The sequence below is a fragment of the Nannospalax galili genome, unplaced genomic scaffold (assembly GCF_000622305.1).
Source record: "Nannospalax galili isolate Female #2095 unplaced genomic scaffold, S.galili_v1.0 scaffold197, whole genome shotgun sequence".
NCBI classification, from domain to species: domain Eukaryota; kingdom Metazoa; phylum Chordata; class Mammalia; order Rodentia; family Spalacidae; genus Nannospalax; species Nannospalax galili.
Window position 1 is genome coordinate 3,000,554 of NW_008339846.1, and position 5,692 is coordinate 3,006,245.

Below are 5,692 nucleotides of genomic sequence, written 5' to 3' on the forward strand. Positions count from 1 at the left end.
TCACTGCTGCAAAAAAATATCAGACAAAATCAACTTAAGGGGGGTGGTAATCTGACCCACAGTTCAAAAGTGTTGTCCGTCATGACAGTGAAGGCAGCGGCAGGAGCAGGTCACATTGCGTCCATAGCAAGGGAGCAGAGACATGAATTCTGATGGATCTTTTTCTCCTTTTTATTCAGCCCAGAACTACATTGACTGGTACAGCCCACCCCAATTAACCCAGTCTAGGAAGTTCCTCACAGTCATGCCCAGAGGTTTGACTCCATGGTGATTCTAGATCATGTCAAGTTGACAGTATTAACCAGAACATGCACGGCTCAAAGTTCATCAGTGGGTTAATTCAGTAACCTCTCTTTAAATTTATTTTTATTCATAGAGTTTTGCCTACATGTATGTATGTGTACCACATGCAAGCCTGGTGCCCCAGGAGGTCAGAAGAGCGCATCAGACCCACTGGAACTGGAGTTACAGCTGGCTATGAGCTACCATGGGGATGTTGGGAACTGATCTCAGGTCTAGCAGACAAGCTGTCTCTCCAACCACCTCTTTCTCTTTGTCTCCCATCCTCCCACCTTTCCCCTCTGGCTTGTCTGTCAGGAAGTGAAGCACTCCAGGATCCTTGCTACTGAACCATGCAGAGGCCCCAAAGCAGCAGAACCAAGTGACCTTGGTCTGAAATCTCTGAAATCATGAGCCCAAATAAATCCTTCTTCCCTTAAGTTGTTACCTAAGATATTTTGCCATAGCAACCAAAAGCACTGAATACACAGATATATAAGAAGAAAACCCAAGCTCTATGAATTGTCCCTTTGAGCTTCTAAATGAATCCCTTTTCCCGTTCCTCTACAGGTGACCCCCTAGCATGAGCCTTCAGTTAACAGCCTCAGAACTGAGCAGCAACTTTAATCTCTCTTCTAAAGTTGTAAGGAGCACCTAGACCAGATAAGCCATTAACCTGCTCTTACCCCTCCGAGTGCTCATGGGGGACCCCTGAAGCAGCATTTGTGATGCTCCCAACAGCAGTGAACTTTTGTAAAAGGTTTGTTCCAAAATCCCAGTATCATCTTCTTACAGCCTGTGATGGTTAAGTTTCATTGTTGATGTAACTGGATTTAGAATCACCTAGGAAACATACCTCTTGATGTGCCTATGAGAGTGTTTCCAGAGGGATGTGACTGAGGAGGGAAGACCCACCTGGAAAATAGTACACTTTTTTATTTTACACATACGACATATCCCATAGGCTGTGGGGCCAGACTGCAGAAAAAAGGAAAAAGGCGAAATCAAGCTGAGCATCAGGAGTCCTCTCTCTGCTTTCTGCCTAGATGCAGTGTGACCAGCTGCCTCACTTTCCTGACACCATACGTGCCTTCCCCACCATAATGAACTGTTCCCTCCAATGTGAGCCAGAATAAACCAGCCTTCTCTTACGTTGCTTGCGTCAGGTCAGGCAGTTTATCACAACAGTGAGGAAAGTAGTTGAAAAACCAACAAATCCCACAAGTCCCCTGAAAGTCAGATTTTAAATAATTCTACAAAGTAAACTAATTTTGTCTATCACATAATCCACATAGGTAGAGCCTTTCAGAGGCTTGTGGACATCATTTGGCATTTGATGGGGAAGCAGAGGCATCAATGTTACATTTGTAGCAATTTCTTGCTCTGATGCCTTGAAGACAGAACTGAGAGAGTTTGGAAATGCACAGAAAGTCAGAAGCTGGCTGGTAGAACCCATACACTAGCTTTGGATGGGTGTATTGTATATTTTTAGACTCTCGTTCAATAAAAATATAAATGTTATCTGGATACACAAAACATATTTCATGGTGATAATGAATGTTTGACACACCGTTCATACTTTATTATATAAATTTTAGTAATATGTTTTCCAGAGAGAAGAAGGAACATACAGGGAGGTGCTCTGTGCTCAGCTCTTCTGTGTCCCCAGGTTGGTTGGCACATGTCCACTTCTGTCTTTGGTGAGGTTTGCTGGCCTACCTTTATTTAATCAATCAGGGCACTATGCACACTGGGAGGGGTGTGACAGCATCCTTTATTGACCGAGCTAATCTAACTGGATTTGAAATAGGAACTCAGTAATGGGTTATTTTTAAAGTAAAACTCGTTGATGTGTGAACCTGTCCCTGCAGCGTGATAACTTGGTTTCCAATCAATGAGATGGGTCATGCCGTGTGAGAAGTCTGATTAGCAAGTACCAGTGGCCTAGAGCCCTGGGCAGGGGAACGCTTCCCCTCAGATACTAGGCCAGAGGCTCAGGTGTGGGAGGAGGCAGGCATGGTATGGAGGAGTAACTTTCCAATTTGCAGGGCCAACAGCAAAATGGAAATTCAGGGCTTCTTTTTCAAAATTAAGGGTTTCGAGGTGATGATTAGGAGACCTTTGTCCCAAGTACACAGTTACACACCTTAGAGCCTGCTAGTCACTGCTATTCACTAGAAAATAGAAGGCTGCCCTCTAGTGTTGAGAAAGTGAATTCTTCAAATAGGATTTTCCCCCCTCCCTGAGGCACAGTTAGAGCTTCCAGCGTTGATTTCTTTGTGCATTTTGTCACAAATAAATTGATACAGGGTAAATTTATGGGAGAGCCCTCTTGCTCCCCGTGCCTTACTGATGCACAGCAATCCTGCTACCCAAAGGCACAGAAATGAGTTCAAGGACTCCTTGGGGTCCATTTAGTGCCACAAGTCTGTATTTCATATCCTGGCTTTCTACCAAAGGTTATTTTTCATTTCGTTTCATGGTGCTTTGGGGTTATTGTTTCTTTCTCTTTTATCCTTTCAAAATAGAAACCGTTGTGAACCTTTTACAGGGCATACTTGGTCCCATGAGTCCTAAAACACTGATAGAATAATAGTCACTCCAATAGTTCACTCTTTTGCATTACCTATCAAACATTGACAGAAGCCCGCATAAAAACAAGTACCCCAAACAGAACAAAACCCAGATGAAATCTCAGAAAAGGCTGACACAGTCTCAGTTTTTATAATCTTTCTAAGACCTTTGTCTAGAACGACACGATTTAAGTTGCAAGGGAAAAAGGAGGGAGAGGAGAGGGTTTTGTCCCTGGCTGGCTTTGTGTGGCTTTGTCCTTCCGAGGATACTGGAGACTCCTCCACGTGTCACAGGGTGTCTGTACATACCTTTTCCTCTGAACATTTAGCACATGGCAGGCACAAACTAAATACTTGTCCAGTTACCTCAGAGAATGTGCATCTCGAAATCTGCATAGCCCATGATGAGACTCTCCAGTTACATTTGGCCATTGTATTTTCACAGACTCTCCCATGAGCCTGACAGATCCTCTGCCATATACAGAGAACTTATGTATGGCCCAGACAATGGGTATTAAAGGTACATTTTGCCACTAGAAAAGAGGAAAGTATTTAAGCATCTTCTTTCCTCTTAGAAGTCTTACAGCTTTTCAAACCCCTCTACATCTAAATTGCAGATTATTTTTCCTTCCTTCTTATGTGGGTGAAGGAGGATGCGCATTAGTACAAGCAGTGGGGAGGCAAGAGTTGGAGAGAATTAGAACACCAACAACATGCTGCCTTTCTCTGTTCTCCAAAGGACTGGAAATGAACAACTCTGCCCAACCCAGCCAGTCCCACACTGGGGTAGGGAAGAGGGAACCCGCACAGCAAAGTGGCCTGCTGTGTGCTCACTTCACTGGTATTTCCTGTAGGGGGACTGACTCTGAATATTTACAAGTTCAATTCATTAGCACTATTTGTTACTGAAGCTTACTTTGAGAACTTCCAAAAAATATTCACATTTCCTGATCCAAAGGAAAGGACCTTGTCTAATCAGTTGGTTTAGCCCTACAGGAGAGGTGAGTCCAGGCAGGGTTTGAGTCCAGGAGATCTCAGGCAGGGTAGGGTGGGCTCAAACAAGTTTGGCTCCACGGCTTGTGTTCTCCTACTGACAGTGACTGATGGACCTTGAAATTACCAGGGGACCAGGAGAAGCCTTCCCATACATGGCCTCCTCCAGCCCCTTGTCAGGTCCCTAGTAACAAAAGAAGCCCAAAGCTTGGGGATGGTGGGGAATTGGCAAGAAGTCCTTCCCAGAACTCCATATTCTGGATCCAAATCTACGGCCCCCATGAGCCCCCACCACTGTCCTCTGTGGTTTGCTTGCAGAACTTAGCACAGTTGTCTTCACCTTCTGGTCCATCATCAAAATCCCTGGACATCTCCCGGTCTGAGTCTCCATGTGTGACTGAGGTCCAGCACTCACAGGCCACACTGCCACTCAGCTGACCTACCCGTTTGTTTGTGGCTCCGGTAGACAGTGAGCAGCACGAAAAGATCCAGGGATCTTGGGTAATTAAGAATTAGAGTGCCAATCCTGAAAATGACCATCTAGTGAGATAGAAAAATGGAGTCTTGGGCTACTTGTTGGTGTGTGTGTGTGTGGTGGGGAGGAGTCCTTAGAAAAGGCTTTGGGGAGAAGGTGGGACATGAGAGTCTTTGAGGACAACAGAACAGGAAGCTGTCATAAGGACTCCTTTGGAGCACAGTGACTAGACCTTTTGATGCACAGGGTAGACTTCCAGGGTCAGAAGGTGTTGATGCCTCCCCAGATGTCTGCCCGCAGAGGACCAAGCCCAGTCTCTGGTCTCCAGCAACCAGTCCACCAAGATGGCAGATGACCAGGAGTAAGGGAATACCACAGCCGGTCTCCCATACTCAAGGGCCCAATCCTGCTACCTGGAATATCATCCCTGCCATTCACCACCAAACAGAAGAGGTTCTGCAGGTCCCTGTGATACCAAAAATCATGGTCCATGGGCCTGAGGAAGGCCTACTACCCCTACCCCAGGACCCCAGGTGGGGGGCGGCAGAGGGGGGCACTTCACACCCAGTGGACTCACTTTTTAAATTTTTTTATTATTTTTATTTTATGTGTATGGGTGGTATTGCCTTCATGTAGGTAGTGCACCCCACTCGTGCAATGCCCACGGAGGACAGAAGAGGCTGCCGGATCCCCTGGGACTGGAGTTATGGGCAGTTAGCTGCCATGTGGGTGCTGGGATTCGAACCCGGGTCTTCTGCAGGAACAACCAGTGTTCTTAAACGCTGAGCCATCTCTCCAGCCCCTGGACTCACCTTTAAAATTAAGGTTTTGAAGACTCTCAGGAAGTCCCCTTTTAAGTCTCCAGCGGGGACCGACCCCTGAAGGGCACAGGGAGGCAAGGTTAGTAAAGACGGTCAGTGTCCCTGCTACACTCTGCGACAGTGCACAGGGATGAGGGACCCCCTCTCCAGAGGCTGGCAAACTGGAGCCGTCCCTCCCCGCTGCCTTAGACAGTGGAGAGGCAGCGAGGATCCTGGCAGTTTTCTTAGCCAGGGGGTGGGAGACGGGGGGGAGAGGGGGCTGGAAGAGAGTGGCCCCGACGCCGAGCTCCGCCTTAGTGGAGAGCAGCGCTGGAGTCCCACCCCACCAGGCTGTGTCCTGGGCAAGCGGAGGGCGGGCGACCCGGTGCGGCCTTGGGGGAGCGTGGGGGTGGAGGCCGAGGTCGCGGGGTGCGCGGCTCTCCGGGTCTCCTTGCTCTCCGCGGTCCGCAGCATCCCAGGCTGCGCCGCCTGGCCGTCGGGGGGCGGTGGTGGGCGCGGCTTCCCCTGCGCGGAGGCCGCTGCGGCGCGGGGTGGGGAGAGGCGGGCCGAGG